The sequence below is a fragment of the Pseudophryne corroboree genome, chromosome 5 (assembly GCF_028390025.1).
Source record: "Pseudophryne corroboree isolate aPseCor3 chromosome 5, aPseCor3.hap2, whole genome shotgun sequence".
Taxonomy (NCBI): Eukaryota; Metazoa; Chordata; class Amphibia; order Anura; family Myobatrachidae; genus Pseudophryne; species Pseudophryne corroboree.
In genome coordinates this window covers 514,222,458-514,249,000 of record NC_086448.1, presented here as the reverse complement: position 1 = coordinate 514,249,000, position 26,543 = coordinate 514,222,458, and the positions used below count along the sequence as shown (strand labels likewise).

The 26,543-nt window shown below is 44.8% G+C and overlaps 1 protein-coding gene across 1 annotated transcript in view; it reads left to right on the top strand.

The window, feature by feature from the left end:
- Window positions 1-26,543, top strand: part of RPP40 (ribonuclease P/MRP subunit p40) — a 75,702-nt gene that overhangs the window by 42,468 nt on the left and 6,691 nt on the right. The gene's annotated exons all lie outside the window — the stretch shown is intronic.

The following is a 26,543-nucleotide window of genomic DNA, read 5'->3' as shown; positions in this document are numbered from 1 at the left end:
CAGGCACTGCAGGGCGCGGGGGGGGGGGGGGGGGGGGCGCCGCCCTGGGCAGCAAGAAAAATACCTCAAACTGGTTAAAAGGGGGCATAAGATGCCGCTGGCACAGCCCTACCCCCGCCAGTATAAATATTGTCATGGATACTGAGCGGCGGAGCTTCTTCCTCAGGCAGCCAGCACACTACTCGGCACCATTTTCTCTCTCTCTCTTCAGGCTGCAGAGAACACGCTGGTCCTTTCCTCCACTTCTGACAAGTACAGGGTGCTATAAAGGGGGGGCACAAAGCGATTGTGATGCATTTGATAGTGTATATTACTATTTAAAAGCGCTTTTGGGCTGTGGACATACTGTGTTCACAGGCAATACTGGCGCTGGGTTTATGAACTGGCTGCTCCTATCCTGTGTCCCTCTGACAGATTTTACTGTGAGTTTGTCCCCAAAATAAGTCCCAGTGTGTCTGTGAGTGTGGTGTACACGTGTGAGGCATGTCTGAGGCAGGGAGTTCCTCCCCGGAGGAAGCTATTTTAGGGACACAGAGTTGTAATGTGGTGGCGTTACCGGCACACCAAGAGCCTGCATGGGTGAAAGAGCTACGTGACGGTATGCATCTGATTAACCGTAGATTAGATAAGTCTGAATCTAAGGCTGCATGCTGTAGAAAATCTGTGGAAGATGTGATTTTTCAGGATGCTGTTATTCCTTATGCGGGCGGCCCCTCTGGGTCACATAAGAGACCATTTGCAAATGTTCTAAACACTGACACTGACACGGATTCTGATTCTTGTGTCGACAATAGTGAATCCAGAGAGAGAGATCATAAATTGGCAAAAAGTATACAATATATGATTGTGGCTATAAGGGACGTGTTGGAGGTTACAGAAAGCACTCCTGTACCTCAGGAGAAAGTTTATTTATGTAAGGAAAAGAAATCAATAGTCCCGTTCCCTCCTTCACACAAACGAAATGCTCTGTTTGAAGGGATGTGGGTGAATCCTGATAAAAAATTTCGTATTCCCAAAAGGATTCACATAGCTTATCCTTTCCCGGTTGAAGACAGGAAAAAATGGGAGTCACCCCCTGTGTTAGACAGTGCACTTTCCAGGTTGATAAAGAAGGTAATTCTCCCTGCTCCTGGCACGGCTTCTCTTGAAAGAGCCGGCAGACTGCAAAATGGAAACGACATTGAAATCCATTTATGTTACCAATGGTACACTGCTCAGGCCCACTATTGCCTGCACATGGGTGAGTCGCGCTATTGAAAAATGGTCAGAAAGCGTGTCATCAGAAATTGACACGATTGATAAAGATGAGATACGCCTTAAGTTAGGGAATATCAAGGACGCTGCCGCCTACATGCTGGAAGCAATGAACGATATTGGACTCTTGAGTTCACAGGCCGCTACCGTGGCAGTATCGGCTAGGCGGGCGTTATGGATTCGCCAGTGGAACGCGGATGCAGATTCCAAAAGAAACATGGAGGCTCTCCCATATAAAGGTGAGGCCTTATTTGGCGATGGCCTGGATGCGTTAGTCTCGGCGGCTACCGCAGGTAAGTCAACATTTTTGCCCTCTGCGCCTGCACCGGCAAAAAAGACCTATCACCCGCAAAGGCAGTCCTTTCGGCCCAATAAATACAAAAAGGCGAGAGGTTCCCCCTTCTTTGCAGGAAGGGGAAAGAAGCCCACACCGTCTCCAGGTTTCCAAGAGCAGGAGTCTACCCCTAATTCTGCCAAATCCCCAGCATGACACTCGAACTCCCTTGCGGGAGACCGCTCGGGTGGCGGCACGTCTCAAACTCTTCAGCCAGGATTGGATTCTGTCTGGCCTGGATCCCTGGGTGTTGCAGATAGTATCCCAGGGATACAAACTAGAGTTTCAAGACATTCCCCCATGCCCATTTTTCAAATCGACCTTGCCAGCTTCTCCACCAGAGAGAGAAGCAGTAACAGCGGCAATCCGAAAATTTATGTCAAGACCAGGTTATAGTCCTGGTACCGTTGTCACAACAAGGGCGGGGTTTTTATTCAAGCCTCTTTGTTGTTCCGAAGCCGGACGGCTCGGTCAGACTGATCCTAAATCTAAAAGATCTGAATTTCTTACTGAAAAGGTTCAAGTTCAAGATGGAATCACTTCGGGCGGTGATTGCCAGTCTGGAGGAGAAGGACTACTTAGTGTCGGTGGACATAAAGGATGCTTACCTGCATGTTCCCATTTATCCTCCTCACCAGGCTTATCTGAGATTCGCGATTCAGGATTGGCATTACCAATTCCAGACGTTCCCTTTCGGTCTCTCCACGGCGCCGAGGGTATTCACCAAGGTGATGGCGGAGATGATGGTCCTCCTTCATCAGAAAGGAGTCAATATAATCCCTTATATGGACGACCTCCTGATAAAGGCGAGATCCAGGGAGCAGGTATTACAAAACATATCCCTCTCCCTGTCAATACTCCAACAACACGGGTGGATCATAAATTACCAAAAGTCACAGTTGGAACCGACGACAAGGTTGTCTTTCCTCGGGATGATTCTGGACACAGAAGTTCAGAGAGTATTTCTTCCACTGGAAAAGGCTCTGGAAATCCAGAAAATGGTAAAACAGATATTGAAACCATCAAGTGTGTCGATCCATCAGTGCATTCGGTTGTTGGGGAAGATGGTGGCGGCCTACGAGGCCATACAGTTTGGCAGGTTCCATACCAGAGTATTCCAGTGGGACCTGTTGGATACGTGGTCGGGGTCACACCTACACATGCACATGCACAGAAAGATTATCCTGTCGTCAAAAACCAGGATTTCGCTCCTGTGGTGGTTGCACAGCTCTCACCTGCTAGAGGGACGCAGGTTCGGGATTCAGGACTGGGTCCTAGTAACCACGGAGGCTGGGGAGCAGTCTCTCAGGGAGAAAACTTCCAGGGACGTTGGTCACAACAGGAAGCCTGCCTTCACATAAACGTTCTGGAGCTAAGAGCCATTTACAACGGCCTTCAACAAGCGGTACATCTTCTTCAAGACCGTCCCGTACAGATCCAGGCGGACAATGTAACAGCAGTCGCATACATAAACAGGCAGGGCGGAACGAAAAGCAGAGCGGCAATGGCAGAGGTGACAAAAATCCTCCGCTGGGCAGAAAAACATCTACAAGCTCTGTCGGCAATATTCATTCCGGGAGTAGACAACTGGGAAGCAGACTTCCTCAGCAGACATGATCTCCATCCAGGAGAGTGGGGCCTCAACCAAGAAGTCTTCGCAGAGGTGACAAGTCTTTGGGGAGTTCCTCAAATAGACATGATGGCGTCTCATCTCAACAAGAAGCTTCAGAGATACTGTTCCAAGTCGAGAGACCCTCAAGCAGTAGCAGTGGATGCACTGGTGACCCTGTGGGCGTTTCCGTCAGTGTATGTTTTCCCTCCATTTCCGCTGATCCCAAAAGTACTCAGGATCATAAGAAAGACAAGGGTTTGAGCAATCTTCATTGCCCCAGACTGGCCAAGAAGGGCTTGGTACCCAGATCTTCAGCAGTTACTCATAGGAGATCCTCTGCCTCTTCCTCCTCGGGAGGACCTGCTGCAGCAGGGGCCGTGTGTGTGTACCAAGACTTACTGCGGCTATGTTTGACGGCATGGCTGTTGAGCGCCGTATCCTAGCCAGGAAGGCTATTCCTAAGGAGGTCATCCCCACCCTTATTCAGGCCAGAAAGGGAGTAACGTCAAAACATTACCACCGTATTTGGAGAAAATATGTGTCTTGGTCTGAATCCAAGAAAGCTCCTACGGAAGAGTTTCACTTAGGACGTTTTCTCCATTTTTTGCAGGATGGTGGAGATGGGCCTACGATTGGAATCAATCAAGGTCCAGATTTCGGCCTTGTCAGTGTTCTTCCAAAAACAATTGGTCTCTCTTCCAGAGGGTCAGACCTTTGTGAAAGGGGTTCTGCACATCCAGCCTCCATTCGTGCCTCCAGTGGCACTATGGGACCTTAACGTGGTATTGCAGTTCTTTCAGTCGGATTGGTTTGAGCCTCTACAAAAGATAGAGTTGAAGTTTTTCACTTGGAATGTGGTGATGCTTTTGGCATTGGCATCCGCAAGGCGGGTGTCGGAATTGGGGGCCTTACCTGATTTTCCATGAAGATTGGGCAGAGTTGCGAACTCGCCAACATTTTCTGCCAAAGGTGGTTTCTGCTTTTCACATAAACCAACCTATTGGGGTGCCAGTAGTTACTGACACATTCACTGATTCAAAGTCTCTAGATGTGGTTAGAGCTTTGAAAATCTATGTTGCTAGAACAGCTCGTATACGGAAAACAGAGGCTCTGTTTGTCCTGTATGATCACAACAAGATTGGCTGTCCTGCCTCCAAGCAGTCTATTGCACGTTGGATTAGAAATACGATTCAGCAAGCTCATACTACGGCTGGATTGCCATTACCGATGTCGGTTAAGGCCCACTCCACTAGGAAGATGGGCTCATCCTGGGCGGCTGCCCGGGGGGTCTCGGCATTACAACTTAACCGAGCAGCTACTTGGTCAGGGTCAAACACATTTGCTAAGTTCTACAAGTTTGACACCTTGGCCGATGAGGACCTAAAGTTTGGTCAATCGGTGCTGCAGGGTCATCCGCACTCTCCCGCCCGTACTGGAGCTTTGGTATTGATAAAGCTAAATATTTATCGTATATAAAACACTTTAAGAGGTCTAAGAACACTGTACGCTATCTACGTAAGAAGTACCGTAAGGGTACGCCAGTTGCGTAACGATCGCTCAACCGTAGTCGAGACGCTCAAGCGTCACGTTCGCTTACGGCCCAGAGATCACAGGCAGGCACGCTATTGGCTGCCGACTAACGTAATGATTCGCTATAGCGTAGCGGACGCTTGGGACCACGAGGAGATCTCCAGCGGTGCAGACGCTTACGACGTTAAACCTTTATATCTATACCATTAACAACGAAATATACAGTAAACCTTAGTGTGGTGATAGAGTGTAAATGCAACCTGGTGTAACCTGATTAACTACAAAGCTGCTTGGGCGTCACCGACGCTCAGGGAATACTTAACACTATAAGAAATACACAGATACCTGGGCTTAGGGTCCAAAACCTATTTTCTCTATCGTCCTAGTGGATGCTGGGGTTCCTGAAAGGACCATGGGGAATAGCGGCTCCGCAGGAGACAGGGCACAAAAAGTAAAGCTTTAGGATCAGGTGGTGTGCACTGGCTCCTCCCCCTATGACCCTCCTCCAAGCCTCAGTTAGATTTTTGTGCCCGGCCGAGAAGGGTGCAATCTAGGTGGCTCTCCTAAAGAGCTGCTTAGAAAAGTTTAGCTTAGGTTTTTTATTTTACAGTGAGTCCTGCTGGCAACAGGATCACTGCAACGAGGGACTTAGGGGAGAAGAAGTGAACTCACCTGCGTGCAGGATGGATTGGCTTCTTTGGCTACTGGACATTAGCTCCAGAGGGACGATCACAGGTACAGCCTGGATGGTCACCGGAGCCTCGCCGCCGGCCCCCTTGCAGATGCTGAAACGAGAAGAGGTCCAGAATCGGCGGCAGAAGACTCCTCAGTCTTCTTAAGGTAGCGCACAGCACTGCAGCTGTGCGCCATTTCCTCTCAGCACACTTCACACGGCAGTCACTGAGGGTGCAGGGCGCTGGGAGGGGGGCGCCCTGGGAGGCAAATGAAAACCTTTTTTGGCTAAAAATACCTCACATATAGCCTCCGGGGGCTATATGGAGATATTTAACCCCTGCCAGAATCCGTTAAAGAGCGGGAGACGAGCCCGCCAAAAAAGGGGCGGGGCCTATCTCCTCAGCACACAGCGCCATTTTCCCTCACAGAAAGGCTGGAGGGAAGGCTCCCAGGCTCTCCCCTGCACTGCACTACAGAAACAGGGTTAAAACAGAGAGGGGGGGCACCAATTTGGCGTTAGAAATATATAAAAGATGCTATAAGGGAAAACACTTATATAAGGTTGTCCCTATATAATTATAGCGTTTTTGGTGTGTGCTGGCAAACTCTCCCTCTGTCTCTCCAAAGGGCTAGTGGGTCCTGTCCTCTATCAGAGCATTCCCTGTGTGTGTGCTGTGTGTCGGTACGTGTGTGTCGACATGTATGAGGACGATGTTGGTGAGGAGGCGGAGCCATTGCCTGTAATGGTGATGTCACTCTCTAGGGAGTCGACACCGGAATGGATGGCTTATTTAGGGAATTACGTGATAATGTCAACACGCTGCAAGGTCGGTTGACGACATGAGACGGCCGACAAACAATTAGTACCGGTCCAGACGTCTCAGAAACACCGTCAGGGGTTTTAAAACGCCCGTTTACTTTAGTCGGTCGACACAGACACAGACACGGACACTGAATCCAGTGTCGACGGTGAATAAACAAACGTATTCCTTATTAGGGCCACACGTTAAGGGCAATGAAGGAGGTGTTACATATTTCTGATACTACAAGTACCACAAAAGAGGGTATTATGTGGGATGTGAAAAAACTACCGTAGTTTTTCCTGAATCAGATAAATTAAATGAAGTGTGTGATGATGCGTGGGTTCCCCCCGATAGAAAATTATGGGCGGTATACCCTTTCCCGCCAGAAGTTAGGGCGCGTTGGGAAACACCCCTTAGGGTGGATAAGGCGCTCACACGCTTATCAAAACAAGTGGCGGTACCGTCTATAGATAGAGCCGTCCTCAAGGAGCCAGCTGACAGGAGGCTGGAAAATATCATAAAAAAGTATATACACACATACTGGTGTTATACTGCGACCAGCGATCGCCTCAGCCTGGATGTGCAGAGCTGGGGTGGCTTGGTCGGATTCCCTGACTAAAAATATTGATACCCTTGACAGGGACAGTATTTTATTGACTATAGAGCATTTAAAGGATGCATTTTCTATATATGCGAGATGCACAGAGGGATATTTGCACTCTGGCATCAAGAGTAAGCGCGATGTCCATATCTGCCAGAAGATGTTTATGGACACGACAGTGGTCAGGTGATGCAGATTCCAAACGGCACAAAGGTGTATTGCCGTATAAAGGAAGAGGAGTTATTTGGGGTCGGTCCATCGGACCTGGTGGCCACGGCAACTGCTGGAAAATCCACCGTTTTTACCCTAAGTCACATCTCTGCAGAAAAAGACACCGTCTTTTCAGCCTCAGTCCTTTCGTCCCTATAAGAGTCATATCTGCCCAGGGATAGAGGAAAGGGAAGAAGACTGCAGCAGGCAGCCCATTCCCAGGAACAGAAGCGTTCCACCGCTTCTGCCAAGCTCTCAGCATGACGCTGGGACCGTACAGGACCCCTGGATCCTACATGTAGTATCCCAGGGGTACAGATTGGAATGTCGAGACGTTTCCCCTTCGCAGGCTCCTGAAGTCTGGTTTACCAAGGTCTCCCTCCGACAAGGAGGCAGTATGGGAAACAATTCACAAGCTGTATTCCCAGCAGGTGATAATAAAATTACCCCTCCTACAACAAGAAAAGGGGTATTATTCCACATTATATTGTGGTACTGAAGCCAGAAGGCTAGGTGAGACCTATTCTAAATCTAAAAAAATTTGAACACTTACAAAGGTTCAAATCAAGATGGAGTCACTCAGAGCAGTGATAACGAACCAGGAAGAAGGGGACTATATAGTGTCCCGAGACATCAGGGATGCTTACCTCCATGTCCAAAATTTGCCCTTCTCACTAAAGTTACCTCAGGTTCGTGGTACAGAACTGTCACTATCAGTTTCAGACGCTGCCGTTTGGATTGTCCACGGCACCCCGGGTCTTTACCAAGGTAATGGCCGAAATGATGATTCTTCTTCGAAGAAAAGGCGTCTTAATTATCCCTTACTTGGACGATCTCCTGATAAGGGCAAAGTCCAGGGAACAGTTGGAGGTCGGAGTAGCACTATCTCGGATACTGCTACAACAGCACGGGTGGATTCTAAATACTCCAAAATCGCAGCTGATCCCGACGACAAGTCTGCTGTGCCTAGGGATGATTCTGGACACAGTCCAGAAAAAGGTGTTTCTCCCGGAAGAGAAAGCCAGGGAGTTATCCGAGCTAGTCAGGAACCTCCTAAAATCAGTGCATCATTGCACAAGGGTCCTGGTAAAGATGGTGACTTCCTACGAAGCAATTCCATTCGGCAGATTTCACGCAAGAATTTTTCAGTGGGATCTGCTGGACAAATGGTCCGGATCGCATCTTCAGATGCATCAGCGGATAACCCTATATCCAAGGACAAGGGTGTCTCTCCTGTGGTGGTTACAGAGTGCTCATCTTCTAGAGGGCCGCAGATTCGGCATTCAGGATTGGATGCTGGTGACCACGGAGGCCAGCCCGAGAGGCTGGGGAGCAGTCACACAAGGAAAAAATTTCCAGGGAGTGTGATCAAGTCTGGAGACTTTTCTCCACATAAATATACTGGAGCTAAGGGTAAATTTATAATACTCTAAGCTTAGCAAGACCTCTGCTTCAAGGTCAGCCGGTATTGATCCAGTGGGAAAAACATCACGGCAGTCGCCCACGTAAATAGACAGGGCGACACAAGAAGCAGGAGGGCAATGGCAAAAACTGCAAGGACTTTTCGCTGGGCGGAAAATCATGTGATAGCACTGTCAGCAGTGTTTCATTCCGGGAATGGAAACTGGGAAGCAGATTTCCTCAGCAGGCACGACCTCCACCCGGCAGAGTGGAAACTTCATCGGGAAGTTTTCCACATGATTGTAAACCGTTGGGAAATACCAAAGGTGGACATGATGGCGTCCCGTCTGAACAAAAAACGGGACAGGTATTGCGCCAGGTTAAGAGACCCTCAGGCAATAGCTGTGGACGTTCTGGTAACACCATGGATGTACCAGTCGGTGTATGTGTTCCATCCTCTGCTTCTCATACCTAAGGTACTGAGACTTATAAGACGTAGAGGAGTAAGAACTATACTCATGGCTCCGGATTGGCCAAGAAGGACTTGGTACCCGGAACTTCAAGAGATGCTCACAGAGGACTTATGGCCTCTGCCGCTAAGAAGGGACTTGTTTCAGCAAGTACCATGTCTGTTCCAAGACTTACCGCAGCTGCGTTTGACGGCATGACGGTGGAACGCCGGATCCTAAGGGAAAAAGGCATTCCGGAAGAGGTCATTCCTACCCTGGTCAAAGCCAGAAAGGAGGTGACCGCACAACATTATCACCACATGTGGCAAAAATATGTTGCGTGGTGTGAGGCCAGAAAGGCCCCACGAAGAAATTTCAACTCGGTCGATTCCTGCATTTCCTGCAAACAGGAGTGTCTATGGGCCTCAAATTGGGGTCCATTAAGGTTCAAATTTCGGCCCTGTCGATTTTCTTCCAGAAAGAAGTGGCTTCAGTTCCTGAAGTCCAGAAGTTTGTCAAGGGAGTATTGCATATACAACCCCCTTTTGTGCCTCCAGTGGCACTGTGGGATCTCAACGTAGTTCTGGGATTCCTCAAATCACATTGGTTTAAAACCAGTCAAATCTGTGGATTTGAAGCATCTCACATGAAAAGTGACCATGCTCTTGGCCCTGGCCTGGACCAGGCGAGTGTCAAATTGGTGGTTTTTTTCTCAAAAAAGCCCATATCTGGTTGTCCATTTGGACAGGGCAGAGCTGCGGACTCGTCCCCAGTTCTCTCCCTAAGGTGGTGTCAGTGTTTCACCTGAACCAGCTTATTTTGGTGCCTTGCGCCTACTAGGGACTTGGAGGACTCCAGGTTGCTAGATGTTGTCAGGGCCCTGTAAATATAGGTTCCAGGACGGCTGGAGTCAGGAAAACTGACTTGCTGTTATCCTGTATGCACCCAACAAACTGGGTGCTCTTGCTTCTAAGCAGACTATTGCTAGTTGGATGTGTAATACAATTCAGCTTGTACATTCTGTGGCAGGCCTGCCACAGCCAAAATATGTAAATGCCCATTCCACAAGGAAGGTGGGCTTATCTTGGGCGGCTGCCCGAGGGGTCTCTGCTTTACAACTTTGCCGAGCGGCTATTTAGTCAGGGGCAAACACGTTGGTAAAATCCTACAAATTTGATACCCTGGCTAAGGAGGACCTGGAGTTCTCTCATTCGGTGCTGCAGAGTCATCCGCACTCTCCCGCCCGTTTGGGAGCTTTGATATTATCCCCATGGTCCTTTCAGGAACCCCAGCATCCACTAGGACGATAGAGAAAATAAGAATTTACTTACCGATAATTCTATTTCTCGGAGTCCGTAGTGGATGCTGGGTGCCCATCCCAAGTGCGGATTATCTGCAATACTTGTACATAGTTACAAAAATCGGGTTATTATTGTTGTGAGCCATCTTTCAGAGGCTCCGCTGTTATCATACTGTTAACTGGGTTCAGATCACAGGTTGTACAGTGTGATTGGTGTGGCTGGTATGAGTCTTACCCGGGATTCAAAATCCTTCCTTATTGTGTACGCTCGTCCGGGCACAGTATCCTAACTGAGGCTTGGAGGAGGGTCATAGGGGGAGGAGCTAGTGCACACCACCTGATCCTAAAGCTTATCTTTTTGTGCCCTGTCTCCTGCGGAGCCGCTATTCCCCATGGTCCTTTCAGGAACCCCAGCATCCACTACGGACTCCGAGAAATAGAATTATCGGTAAGTAAATTCTTATTATATGTATTATGACTATTATACTTGCAAAAGAATCACAGTACAAAGCATACACTACAATATAACATAGACTAACTAACCAGATAATTACACAGGAAATACCATACAATACAATACAATACAATCAAGGGAAAATAAGGGAAAAAGAGAGGAGAGAGAGATGGCTCATAATAACATCAAGACAATATGACTGCGGAGAAAACTTACGCACAAGGGGAAACGATCGCATGCGCCTCGATATCCAGCTCCCGATTATCAGCAATGAGAACCGTTGAAGAGAGTGAACTGGATACGGTCGGCCTGCCTATTTATGCCCCACACACAATACAATTCAATGGTCCCTACAATCTCATTGTTCATTGGACACAGGAATTCGGCTTCGCATTATAACAAAAGGTCATAGGTTGATTCATACTGGTGGGCTGTGACTGTTTCCAACTGTTCAGGTGGGTGGGATACTGGGTTTCCCGCCGCATGACTAAGTAAGAACAAATAATAGTAAATGGACATAAACTTCTTATGTCCATAACTATTCGCACGAGCGACTAATCCGCTCCAAACCAACACCGGAATATTGCTATTTAAATACTCTTCCGATGGGTACCAAACACTACTGTATGACCCCTGTTAGACCCTTCGTACAATACAAAGAGGGATCTCTCTGTTCAGGAACATGCTATGTTAACTAAACTTTCAGAATCTATCAAAGGGACCATGATCTACAAAATACATTATTAGTGAAAATATGTAACGAATGAGTCGCACGCTACGAGTACATAAACTCTACCGTAAATACGCATACCGTGCGCCTGCGGGTGCCCGCGACTGTGAGTGTGCACGTACGGGAGAGCGTACGCATGCGCAGTGCGGACCAGTATGAGGTGCAAATATGGCAGTGTGTGTAGAGATATTTTTCTGACTTTGACAGTCCACCCTTTGGCAGTCAACAATAACTGCCACTTCCTGAAAACATTTCAAAAAGAGAAAAATATATGTTTAGGGGTTAATACATTTACATGGTTGGGTAAAGGAGGAGAGAGGAGAAGGTGTGAAGAGGGTATGACCTAGTGAGATAGCAGAAGCATGTGTGTATGAATCCGTGCTTGGGGGTCATGTATCATCGTGCCGTACGTGTTTTAAATCAAGCTTCCAGGTATTGCGAAGTATACATTTGAATTCCTTCTTATCCCGCGGTACGGGTCTGTGGATGGGCTGTCAAACTTTACCGAGCTCTTTTTGGCTTTGGTTGTAACAAAATGGGGGAGCACATTTTAGTTGATGATACATGAATGGGGGAGATATGTGATTGCTGATATCTGTGTATGTATTCCCTATCGACTATGTGTGTCATTGCCTGAGGGTTGTAGAAATGAAGAAAAGACATAATTACGGTAAATGCGGTGGTATTCTATGTCAGGTAAATGTACATTCGTCGATTGAGGTCTTGTTTGGTGTCTGTTGAATGCAGTCTTCTTTGTGCTTTTGCCCATAAGGTGCGAGCAAAGCTGTCAATGTCCATAGATTTACAAAAGTGTTGGGCTAGCGTAATTTTAAAATTTCTAGGGAAACTGGGGATCCATGGCATAGTTCATCAAAAATCTGTGTATCAGGTTGTCAAACTTCTTCTTTAATCCCTCTGTTGTCTGTATATCGGCTCATCAAATTCCTCGTCCAAGTGGGTCTTGTTACCTTGGAGAAAACGGAAAAACAGGTGAAAGAATCGGACCGTAGAAATCGCATTTTCATCACATCATTGTTTCTACATTTGGGTCATAAATCAAGTCCAGGTTAATTACAGTTTCCTCACTCCTTAAACTCATTACCCTTGTACGGTGTTTGCACTTCATTAAAGCCTGACCGCATTTAAATATCAATCCAATCGATATGACAACACCTAAGATACATAGGAGAAACTTCCCAACATCCATTATGACTCCTTGAGCCCAGTCTCCTAAACCAGAAAACCAATTTCGCGGGTTCAACCATGACACCCAACCAGTCAGCTCATTACCTACAGCAGCAAGAGTGAGATTGTGTCTCCTGCGAAATTCCCACTTCAATTGGAGAATATCGTCCATCTTTTGGTCTATGACCTCGACCTGATCCTTGGTGCTATTCGTAATATATGTGCAACATTTCACGCCGTATTGTGTTGCCAGTGTGACACAATATCCGCCTGTCACTGCTGTGAGGTAATTGAGAACCATTCTATGCTGTACCAGTTCTGTTTTGTAAGCCTGAAGTTCTCTTCCAGTATACCTAAACGTATCATCATACATTTCAGTGATATTATCTAACAAATTTGCGAGCGCCGATATGTATTTATAATTCAGCACTCCTCTAGCGGTGCGGGTGAAATCTAACGCGATTAAGAATTGAATCCCGGTGGATTCACTTATCAGATCAGAGGCCGGATGCTCTGTCTTCTCTATCAGGTGCCTTTTAACAACGTGCTCGTAATGGGTGTGAGTATAAGGAGCTTGGGCACCACGGTGTATGTCTTTCATTTTGTCATGTGATAGTCATTACTTCAGGCAGTACTTTTCCAATATAACACAATCCTTCAGAGTTTGGGGCAAGCCACTTGTACGCCTTTCTCCCGCATATGAAATATGCGTCATCGGGGAGAACATAAGGGACGGAGAAGGACATGACCATGTTACACACCTTCCATGTGAAATCTCCTAACCCTAATTCTTCCATCTGCTTAGTACACGTATCAGGTTGTACGATATGTGCACAGTATCCTGGTGATACCTCTCCAACTCTAGTAATCCTATTTCCTAAGGTATACCTATACCGGAAAGATTTTCCTCTACTGGCTATGTGGCGTACAAGCTCTGTATCTGTAGGCATTCTATCTGCTCTATGCGAAAAGGTCATGGTTTGGTTACTCCATGACACTTCCCAATTTCCCGGCTTTCGGGGATTGGAGATGTTGAAACATAATAGGGACCTATCCACATGGTATTGGTGGAGCTTCAAACTAGGAGGGCTGGAGATATTAAACCTCCGGTCCACCGGTCTCCCACCATTTAACTCAAGTACCTCCCCTAACGTTAAAGGAAATGGTACTAGCCCTGATTTTCTGTGACCTTGAGGTACTTGAGAGCATACCCAACAATCTGTTTTATTAAGCACACTACCCACTAAAGAGTGATAGTCACTCAAGGGATGCCGGTCCATATGGATATTAAAACTGGATTGGCATTTCTTAATACACCCATCCTCAATGACATTATCACAGAGCCTACAGATACAGTTTTCTTCAGCTAATAATCCTTAAAAGAAAAATGTTTACAAATAACATGGCTGCTAGATCGTTTCCGGTACTCGCCTTTGCTTGGTGATTGGGTTGCTATTGGAAATTTACACCTCCATCTTTATCATCAGGACCTTTCTGGATCCTTTCACGACCTCACTGATACTCTCACCGGAACAGACTGCTCTGGTCAACATCATGGTCAACAGGAAAATCCAGATCACAGTCTCTTGGGGCAAGTCCATCTTACAGGAGGAGAAAAGAAGAAATCTGTAATGGGGGTACAGAAAATCAGTTTGAGGGGGAGAGAAACTTGTTACGATAATTAGTTCTCTCGTCTTGTTGTTCTTCTTGTTCTGCTGTCTTCTCAAAGGTGCTGTCTCTCAGTCTTCCAAACGAACATTCTGGTGATGCAATATTCCCTCCAAACCAGCGATCTTTCTGTAAGGAGCAAAAATCTTGCATTACCATTTGTCTAACTGATGGGTGACATACCATCTTTAAAACATGAAAGCATGAGTGAGAAGAGAGAGAAAACAACAACAGCAAAAAAAACAAAGAGAGAGAACAATTTATGTGCATGTGTATATTACTTAAATCAACAATAGCCATCAATAGGAAAAGAGAAAAAAAAACATTTTTCAAACATTTCAAAACACTGTCAGATCATCAGGCTGTCATATCTACATGTCCAATGGTTTCCTTGCGCAGTCCCTCCCCCCAGCACTTCCATATTCCATTGTCTGTATCTGGCCAGAATACATTGGTGCGGATAGGTCATGCTGGGGTTTGGTAGACTTCTGCAAAGACCAAGTATGTATGCAATGTTTGAATCCTACCAATAATCGTCATAGATGGGGTGAGAGAAAACGAAACATTTCACAGATACATTTACAACGTTTCACCCGGTCATTCCTGTGTTTTCAGGGAATGACCTCCCAATTTATTAACTATAACCTCAGGCTTACCATCAGTCCTAATGATCACCTTTCCTGACTGCACATTATGGGTGTGGGCCAAAATTTTTCCTATATGATCCCTGATTTTAATTTTGTGTGTTATAACTTTGCTCATTTCTTGGTCTAGGGGGTCTGACTTTATGTGGGTTATTACAGTTGCTGGCATAATGCCCTTCTCTTCTACAATTATAACAAATCCTTGGTTTCCTCCAAGTGTCAATGACCTGAGGTCTTGGTTGATTTGATGCCTCCTCAAACGCTCGGATGCTCATCACCATCAACCGTTCTCCCTGCGCTTCCCTGGTTTTTTGGATATTGCGGTCATGCTCGATAGCGGACTCTCTTAATGCAGCCACCGAGATGCCTCTCCAGTGAGGTATGGAGGTTTGTACCCTGATTTTTAGTGTGTCTTTTAAGCTGTCCATTAATACAGACACAGCTACCTCTCTGTGGTGTACGTTAGTGTCAATGTCATCTATACCCGTGTACCTAGCCATATCCTGCAGAGCCCGGTGAAAATACTCTGATGCGGATTCACCTTCTTTTTGTTTTATTGTAAAGATTTTATTCCATTTTACTACTGTGGGAAAATATTCTTTCAACTGTAGATTGATTCTTTTTACATTATCTTGGTTATACTCGTTTGTTAGTGGCACTTCCTCATCTAGCTTACAATCAGCGATAAATTTCAATGAATCAACATCGGGGGGTAAACATGCCCTCAAAACTGTCCTCCAATCTTTGTTATTTGGCTCTGCAGTATGTCCTAGCACTCTAATGTATCTTTGACAAGCAACTAAGTCTTTCCTGGGATCAGGAAATTCAGACAGAATTGTTCTTAATTCTGTTCGGGAAAAGGGGCAGTACATGGCGATGTTCCTGACGGGGGTGACTCCTGAAGAGTCAGTTTTCCCATTTGGTACTGCAATTACCCTGACAGGATTAAGTCCAGTAACGTCATTCTGAATTGATTCTACAATATGAGGTACATTTGTTTGTGCGTAATGTATAATACCATACGTACCTGTGGACACGACCTCACCTGACCCTCCATTAGGGGGTTTGATTACAGTCTTTACCGATTGGGTCGCGTCCACCTGGATGTCTTGTGTGATGGCTTCTGGAAGAGGTGCCGACATCGTTCTGGGCTCACTTTCTTGTTGGTGTTCCTGAGGAAAGTTTAACATGGGGTGCGACTTGCATGGGTTAATAGTTGTACATTCAACAGTATTACAATTATCTTTGTTACATTTATTACACTTATTCTTATCATCTATACTACAGTTGCTAAGAGCGTTTTTATTGTTCACCCTTGTGCTTTTCTCCGCAACCATAATCCCCTCCATTGCCATGTCTCTCCTCTCAAGATGAAAGTTAGGTATGTAAGTTACATTTCTCTGCATGTCACTTTCCTGTAGCCATATCTGCAAACAATCATCATTTTTAACTCGTTGTTTCCAGGATTTTATGAGACCGATCCTCCGCCTTAAATTATGCAACACCTCTAAGTCAAAACTACCTATCCCGGGAAATGGTGCCTTATCCCCCGCAGTCATTCGTGTCCATTCATCACAAAAGGTCTCAGTGTGGGGACCATACCTCCTCCACATTACTAACCGAGCAGACCCTCGGGGTCTGCAAGCCTCTGGAGTCTGAATCCTGACCTCCGACCGTCTCTGTATTGTGCACTTGGCTGCCATTGTGGACCTTTCTAACACAGAAAAACTTCCTAAAATGCACCAAACACAGAACTTCGTTGGAAATCCTTAAAGCTCTTCCACTGAACTTCTTCTGCTCCGGGTATCTCCGGTCCGCCTTCTAGCAGACACGTGTAGCCGTTGCAGGCCCTATCTTTAGAGATTTTCCTGAGAAAATTCCCTTCCTTTTTCTTTACACAAATCACGCTTGCATGTGCTCCCTACAACACGTATGAGGGCAAGATTTACGCATGGATATACGACCTCATATCACGTTGCGTTATTGGTCACACATACAACCGTGCGGTCCAATCGTACCACTTATAGACACTTGTTGCCCATAAATGGTAGGATCATTGGCCAGAGCGTAATACAACGAAAACTTTATCACACTCTGTTGCACGTTTTCACTTCAGGCCGTGCTCATAGATCACACAGATCACAAAGTCCACAAAGCGGGATTCAATACACTCATACCGTTTTCAACCCACTATCATTCTTATAGTTTTCTGATCAGAAAAAAATCATTTCCCGTAGTCTGATAGCTCTCCCCAGAGGTGTTGCAGTAAAGTAAGGTATTTAAACTAAGTTTTGGAAAGCTGAAATCAATTTGTGCTATTTATCGCTTTGCGTTATTTACCGCGTTGCGCTACTTATCGCCTGTTGTTTGAGTTACGTGGGCGTACCCAGACGCTCCGTTGCGTAATATACGCTGCGTGCGTCGGCCTTTGGATTGCGTACGCAAGTCTTTGTTAGAGACACGTGTACGCAAAGCAAAGATCCACCGTAACACAATTTATACTTTTATCAATGTAGATGATCCTTGATCATCTACCACACACCACACTGACTTCGCCTTATCTCCCAGGCAAAAACTGTGTGTTTGTCTACACTTTAACTATATTACCTTTACTCAAACTATTGAAATAGCGGCAAATCTCTCTCAGCACGTTTATCAACTATAAACTGGCAAACAGGAGAGTGACATACGAAAATACACAAATGAAAAGGAAATGCAGATATATATGTGTGCGTGCAAGACAGAAAAATAAACCGTTTTAAAAGACACTAGCGTTTTGCTCTTACCTCCGGTTCCCGGATTCCTTCAGCACCCTTTACCTAAGCGAAGCAGACGCTTATCCCGTCAGCACTACGAGGGATACAACCTCCCGCCCTTTGCTGATGGATAATGTCTGCTGATATTACCTAGTGCAGATATGTGAAGGACTGGACGGCCCCCAATTGATAAAGCTAAATATTTATCGTATATAAAACACTTTAAGAGGTCTAAGAACACTGTACGCTATCTACGTAAGAAGTACCGTAAGGGTACGCCAGTTGCGTAACGATCGCTCAACCGTAGTCGAGACGCTCAAGCGTCACGTTCGCTTACGGCCCAGAGATCACAGGCAGGCACGCTATTGGCTGCCGACTAACGTAATGATTCGCTATAGCGTAGCGGACGCTTGGGACCACGAGGAGATCTCCAGCGGTGCAGACGCTTACGACGTTAAACCTTTATATCTATACCATTAACAACGAAATATACAGTAAACCTTAGTGTGGTGATAGAGTGTAAATGCAACCTGGTGTAACCTGATTAACTACAAAGCTGCTTGGGCGTCACCGACGCTCAGGGAATACTTAACACTATAAGAAATACACAGATACCTGGGCTTAGGGTCCAAAACCTATTATATGTATTATGACTATTATACTTGCAAAAGAATCACAGTACAAAGCATACACTACAATATAACATAGACTAACTAACCAGATAATTACACAGGAAATACCATACAATACAATACAATACAATCAAGGGAAAATAAGGGAAAAAGAGAGGAGAGAGAGATGGCTCATAATAACATCAAGACAATATGACTGCGGAGAAAACTTACGCACAAGGGGAAACGATCGCATGCGCCTCGATATCCAGCTCCCGATTATCAGCAATGAGAACCGTTGAAGAGAGTGAACTGGATACGGTCGGCCTGCCTATTTATGCCCCACACACAATACAATTCAATGGTCCCTACAATCTCATTGTTCATTGGACACAGGAATTCGGCTTCGCATTATAACAAAAGGTCATAGGTTGATTCATACTGGTGGGCTGTGACTGTTTCCAACTGTTCAGGTGGGTGGGATACTGGGTTTCCCGCCGCATGACTAAGTAAGAACAAATAATAGTAAATGGACATAAACTTCTTATGTCCATAACTATTCGCACGAGCGACTAATCCGCTCCAAACCAACACCGGAATATTGCTATTTAAATACTCTTCCGATGGGTACCAAACACTACTGTATGACTCCTGTTAGACCCTTCGTACAATACAAAGAGGGATCTCTCTGTTCAGGAACATGCTATGTTAACTAAACTTTCAGAATCTATCAAAGGGACCATGATCTACAAAATACATTATTAGTGAAAATATGTAACGAATGAGTCGCACGCTACGAGTACATAAACTCTACCGTAAATACGCATACCGTGCGCCTGCGGGTGCCCGCGACTGTGAGTATGTGCACGTACGGGAGAGCGTACGCATGCGCAGTGCGGACCAGTATGAGGTGCAAATATGGCAGTGTGTGTAGAGATATTTTTCTGACTTTGACAGTATAGACCCCATGGTCTTGATATCGTCCCCAGCATCCTCTAGGACGTATGAGAAAATAGGATTTTTATAACCTACCGGTAAATTTTTTTCTCCTAGTCCGTAGAGGATGCTGGGCGCCCGTCCCAGTGCATACTTTTACCTGCAGTTTAGTTATTACAGTTACACAAGTTGTGTTATCTTGGTTTCAGCATGTTGCTGCAATTAGTTCATGCCTGTTGGCGTGTGTTATGTTGAATGCCATGTGTGTGGCATGGTTGAGGGTGTGAGTTGGTAGATATCTCACCACTAGTTAAGTAATTCCTTTCCTCGAAATGTCAGTCTCCCTGGGCACAGTTCCTACAACTGAGGTCTGGAGGAGGGGAATAGAGGGAGGAGCCAGTTCACACCCAATGAAAAGTCTTTGGAGTGCCCATGTCTCCTGCGGATCCCGTCTACACCCCATGGTCTCGATGTCGTCCCCAGCATCCTCTACGAACTAGGAGAAAAGGATTTACTGGTAGGTTTTCAAAATCATATATATATATATATATATATATATATATATAATATATGTGTATATATGTGTGTGTGTGTGTGTGTGTGTGTGTGTGTGTGTGTATATATATATATGTATATGTGTGTGTGTGTGTGTGTGTGTGTATATACATACACATATATACACACACACACATATACAGGTTGAGTATCCCATATCCAAATATTCCGAAATACGGAATATTCCGAAATACGGACTTTTTTGAGAGAGTGAGATAGTGAAACCTTTTTGTTTTTTTATGGCTCAATGTACACAAACTTTGTTTAATACACAGTTATAAAAAATATTGTATTAAATGACCTTCTGGCTGTGTATAAGGTGTATATGAAACATAAATGAATTGTGTGAATGTACACACACTTTGTTTAATGCACAAAGTTATTAAAACTATTGGCTAAAATTACCTTCAGGCTGTGTGTATAAGGTGTATATGAAACATAAATGCATTCTGTGCTTAGATTTAGGTCCCATCACCATGATATCTCATTATGGTATGCAATTATTCCAAAATACGGAAAAATCCGATATCCAAAATACCTCTGGTCCCAAGCATTTTGGATAAGGGATACTCAACCTGTGTGTGTGTGTGTGTGTGTATATATATATATATATATATATATATATATATATATATATATATATATATATATATATATATATATATATATAATGTCCTCATGCATCTTGCCTCAATACGCCACATAGAGGGAGTTGCCTGCCGCAAGTGAGCTGACAGGTCCTGTGCAAGTCCGTTAGCATCAGGCTTTTTGTTTTGTTTTTGCTGAAAATGCATCCTTATGTGCATCGCTATGTAAATATGACTCTTATGATTAAAATGATATGCGGCATACCTATAATTTCTGTGCGTCTGCATACGTAATGTTACATTAACGTGCTTTCTAGGGGAAACACTGAAATGTACCATTTCATATACAGATACACCCACAAGTTTCTTGTGCATCCTATTCTTATCTCATTCGTAGACCTGTTTTAATGCAAAAAGTTGCACGTAGTGACGCTTGGCGCTACCTGTTTAATGTGTAGGAAGACTAGATGTAAGTGGACAGATCTGTAAATAATATTTTTTTATTAATTACTGGAATCATTTTTAAACTTGCACTCATAACTAAGAATTATCGTTTGATTCATTTTTTTTTTCTTTTTTCCTTTTTTGGTCATTGAATGAAATTAATTTTTATCTTTAACGGAAAACCATTAGAGAACCTTAATCCTAAATAATTTACATTACTGTTTCTGCTCTGTTGCTACACGAATTGTTGTACATTTTCAGCATTACATGAGTAACGCTATTCCGGCAATACATTTGTCCCCATTTTCCTAAATATTCTTAGGGCATAGGAGTGTCACTTAATTTATATACAAATTATTATTATAATTTTTTTGCATGTTAATGAAAGACTAACTTTCACAGCATTGGGATTATATTTAGAACGCGTTTTTTGTTTTCATAAAAAAATAGAGCAATAAATGAACTTCTTTATTAGACTAAATATCACTCCACGAACTTTCAAAAATCAGGATTTCTGAAGCTTTTAGTTACAGCCTCCAGTAGCCGGATTGTTAAAAGCAATATCCCATTTTGTTTTAATAGTATCTTGTATAACTGCTTTAGTTAGACCACCCCAGGATGTGAGTCTAAAAATGTCAATAAGTTAATACAGGATGAGTCTCCCATATCCAGTATTTTGGATATCGGCTATTTGTGCATTTTGGAATATTTGCATATCATAATGAGATCTTGAGGATAGGAGAAAAGTCTAAACACAAAATACATTTACGTTTCATATATACACCAGTGGCAAACGCAGGATTTTCAGGCAGGGGTTTCCATACAAATATCTATGTATATCTATATACACACAAATAAATAAATATATATATATATATTTCTCCGGCTGGGTCCACAGGTTATCCACAGGATAACATTGGGATATGCCGTAGCGACAGCGGAAATGGCACCAAATAGTCACAAGCTTTCTGGCCTCCCAGGATGCATCGGGCTTGTCCATATAATCCCACCCACCGACTCGGTCAAATCCGTTTTTTGTTTGGGGCGGCAGGAGCCGGACCATGGTCACAGGGCTGCTGTTAAGGCAGCCCTAAGCTTTATTATTTTCTTTTTATAGTCTATGTTTTGAGTGATCTTTCTTAACAGCGTCTTAAACGCATGCTAGAAAGAGTCGCCCCAACAACTCTCCACCGGGTCGCAACAACGCTTACCTCCGTGTACTAGTGCTGTCTCGGCGGGCGTCTGTGTCGGATGTTCTAGCAGGTCCAGCAGATGTTACCTGGCTGTGGCTGGAGCATGGGGAGAAGGTAAGGCATCGGTGCCACTTACTAGGGGAATTCAGACACAGCCGCACTGTATTGGTGGAGACTACAAACAGTGGTTGATTCGCCGACACCCTTAGGTGTTCCAGCGCTATGCTTTAGGGATCATAGGCGCCAGGACTAGGTTGAGGCAGCGATCCCTGGAGTTTGTCAGCAGGGGGAGGTCGCCCCTCCCCCCAGTTCATGACCAGTTTCCGTGCGTCTCCCGTCCATGAACTGATTGCCTCACTTTCGGCTCAGACGCTACCACGAGGGAACTTGGTCGCAGCTTAGACCGCTGCGACCGTGTACACTAGAGTTTACCGCCAAGACTGGGTCGCGGACAGGAGCGTCTGCATACACTAATCGTTCACTGAGCGTCTGTGTCCTTTATCAGTTACCGGAGCGGCAGTGTACACTAGTAGCGTCTGGATCCACTCTGCGTCTTCCGAGCGTATTTATCGATCCCGGAAGTGGGGTGAGTCTCCCTGTATCCCACTCTATTGAGTAAGGGTTGTACAGTACTAAAATTCTATCTACTGTTTAGTACGAATAGTTAATTTTGGTACACAATGCATATGAGGCCTGTACAGTACTGTCATTTTCTTCATAATATGTCTGAAAAGTTTAAAATAGCTGTTTAAAAACAGAATACGGTAATTGTACTCCTACATACTGGAGAAGTATTTTTGTGGTTGATTATATACTCATATGACAATGGCTAATATTTAACATGTGACTGACTGCTAGTGTGATTCCTGACTTTTATATGTTTGTCGGTATTGTTTCTGAACCTCAATTCGGGTGCTCGGGTTGTGGTCAGATTGATATCACTTCTATATTTATATGTGATTTCAGTCACAGAGAGTGTAGTATATTGTATAAACGGATTATTTACCATGTCTGTGAGTGGCAAAAGTGACTCCTACACTCTTAACATGTTTATCTTGTAAAGTAGGGGTGTCAGCCCAGTATCTAACTTATGACGGGTTATGTGCAAACTGTTGTACGTATCAGCAAAATAAAAGACAGGTTCTGGTTCAGCAACCAGTAGATGCACCATGGGGTGAGTTTGCACAAACTTTATATACAATAGCTGACAGATTAGCACCTGCAGTTCCACTCCCGGGAGTAGGATACACTATTAACCCTTACATGCAGCTCCCTTCTTGTGGTTTAATTCCAGCAGCTTCAACAAGTAAGCAGGCTAGTAAAACCAGGGTAGATCTATGTTACAGACTACACAAGACAATACAACAGATGAGGAAACAGTGTATTCAAATACCCCATATGATGACCAGTCGGAGGGTTTCAGCTCAGAGGATATAGCTGAGCTTATTGATGCCATGAAGGCTATTCTGTCTCTGGAAGAATCAGCCAAGGCAATATCAAAATCTAAAGCATCTGTGTTTAAACGTCCAAAAACAGTTAGGATTGAGTTTCCAGGGTCAGAAGATCTGACGGAAATTATGTAAGAACCTTGGGCTACACCCAACAAGAAATATAGAATTCCGAAAAAGTGGGATTCTTACTATCCTTTTCCGGCTAAGGACTGTTCTAAAAGAGAAGTTCCTCCTTAAGTAGATGCACATGTCGTGCGACTTGTGCGAAAATCTATTTTACCATTGCCCTCTACCTCACTGAATGATGTCACAGATAGAAGAGTAGATGGTTTCTTGAAAAGCATTTTTTCTCTGTCAGGGGCTGTTGTAAGACCAGCTATGGCTTCAGCCTGGATGGCAAAAGCAATGGTAGAATGGGCGGAGGAACTAGAGAGTGGCCTCTCCGCACCTACCAGGGTGCAGGAGTCTCATCTAGGCCATATAAAACAAGCTGCACAATATTTGGAAGAAGCAGCAATTGATATGGGTACGATTGCTTCTAAAGCATCAGCCTTAACGGTAGCTGCTCGTAGAGCAATTTGGCTACGTACTTGGAAATCGGATGCAGAATCCAAGAAAGTTCTGGAAGCTTGCCTTTTGCTGGTAATATTCTGTTTGGAAAACAATTGACAGATATTCTGGAATCTGAAGCTGAATCCAAAAAGGTCAGGTTTCCGGCTAGTTATAACCCTAAACCGAGGGGTTCAAAATTTCGGCCATTTCGATAGCAAGGTAAAGCAAAAGGAAAGGATGATTCTAAGCAACCCCAGTACAATAAATCAACTAGGGGTAGGAAGCAATGGGCCAATAGACAGCCAGCTTCCAAGCCAGAACAGAAGCCATCAGTCTGAGGGTGAGGGCATCCGCCTGGAGGACTCCAGGGTTGGGGGCCGACTCATTCACTTTGCACACATATGGCAGCAGTTGACGACAGATGCTTGGGTGCAGAAAGTGGTATCTCTCGGTTATGGTTTCCCTTTCAAGAAGCAGCCTCATCCAAAGGTTTTTTTGCACCAGCCCGTCTCGTATAGAGTCGAAGGCCAGAGCTCTGCAAGAAGCAGTTCAGAAATTGCTTAATTCTGGGGTAATTATCCCAGTACCCCTGACACAACGAGGACGGGGGTTTTACTCCAACCTATTTTTGATTCAGAAGCCAAATGGATCATTCCGACCAATTCTCAATCTCAAGATGTTTAAACGAATACATTTGGGTTCCAAAGTTTCACATAGAGACGTTACGCTTCATAGTTTTGCCCATGGAACCAGGAGATTATATGGTATATCTGGATGTACAGGATGCTTACCTGCATGTGCCCATAGCACGGTCCCATCAGTGTTACCTCAGGTTTGCCATCCTCCAGCAACATTTTCAGTCCAAGGCTTTGCCCTTTGGGCTAGCAACAGCCCCCAGGGTATTTTCCAAAATTATGGTGGTTATGGCAGCTTATCTCTGCAAGCAGGGGATAAGAATTTTTCCATACCTCGACGATCTTTTAATCCTGGCTCAATCCCAGGAATTACTCTTGGGCCATCTCCAACAGACAATAGCTTGTCTACAAAGACACGGATGGCTCATAAATTGGGAAAAGTCGTCTCTGAGTCCATCACAACGGATGGTTCACTTGGGAGCCATATTGGATTCAAGTCTACAAAGAATAATCTTACCTGGGAAAAAGATATCCAAAGTGCAGGTAATGACTCGGGAATTGTTGCACAGTCAGACAGTATCAGTCCATGCAGCAATGCGAGTGATGGGTCTGATGGTGTCAACATTCGACATGGTGGAATATGCACAATTCAACTCCAGACCCCTACAGCACCTCATTCTAACCAGATGGAATGGAAAACATCAGACAATAAAAAGACAGATGATAAAGCTTCCGGTAAACGTAAAAAGGTCACTAGTCTGGTGGCTACAGACGGACTATCTAGACAAGGGGAGACCCTTTTGGATAGCAGATTGGCAAGTACTGATAACGGATGCCAGTCTTCAGGGCTGGGGAGCAATATTCGAAAATTTTTGGTTACAGGGAAAATGGACTACAAGGGAAAGTTGCCTGCCAATAAATCTGTTGAAAATAAGGGCCATATATATGGCTCTGGTTCAGGCAAAGGACATTCTACAAGGAAGACCAGTCCAGATCCGCTCAGACAATGCAACAGCAGTAGCGTACCTCAACCATCAGGGTGGAACTCACAGCAAAAGATTGATGGAGGAAGTAACTCACATACTAAGATGGGCAGAACTCCATCTTCCGGCATTGTCCGCAGTGTTTGTGCCAGGAGTGATGAACTGGGAAGCGGACTTTCTCAGTCGACACACCATTCAGGAGACCGAATGGGCGTTACACCCGGAAGTATTTCAGACTCTAGTAAACAGATGGGGTCTGCCAGAGATAGATCTCATGGCGTCCCGCCTGAACAACAAAGTTCCGGTATACCGGTCAAGAAAAAAGGTTCCCGGGGCGATCCTTGTAGACGAACTGTCAGAGAGATGGGAATTTCATCTGGCATATCTGTTTCCTCCGATCTCCCTGTTACCCAGGGTGGTGAGGAAAATAAAGCAAGCAAAGGGAGCCATAATTCTAATAGCTCCAGCTTGGCCCAGAAGGCATTGGTACATAGATCTACGAAGGATGTCCGTGGAAGCTCCAATTCTGCTTCCTCAACGTCCAGATCTACTAATGCAGGGTCCTTGTTATCACAGCCATCTGGAACGTCTGTCTTTGACAGCGTGGCTGTTGAAACCTCTATCCTAAAATCAAGAGGATTTTCACAACAGGTAATTCAAACCATGCTTAGAGCAAGAAAGCCTTCTTTCTTCAGCTCGTATTTATCATCGAATATGGCAGGCCTATATTCATTGGTGTAGCGAAAGAGGTACAGATCCAAAATCTTTTAGAGTATCCAGGATTTTGGATTTCCTCCAAGCAGGAATGGATAACGGTTTAAAGGTGGCTTCCTTGAGAGTTCAAGTATCAGCATTAACTGTATGGTTTCAGAAAAAGATTGCTAACCTACAGGATGTGCGTACTTTTTTTCATGGAATGTTGCACATTCAACCACCGTTTGTTCCTCCTGCAGTACCCTGGGATTTAAATCTGGTTCTTAAAATCCCTCA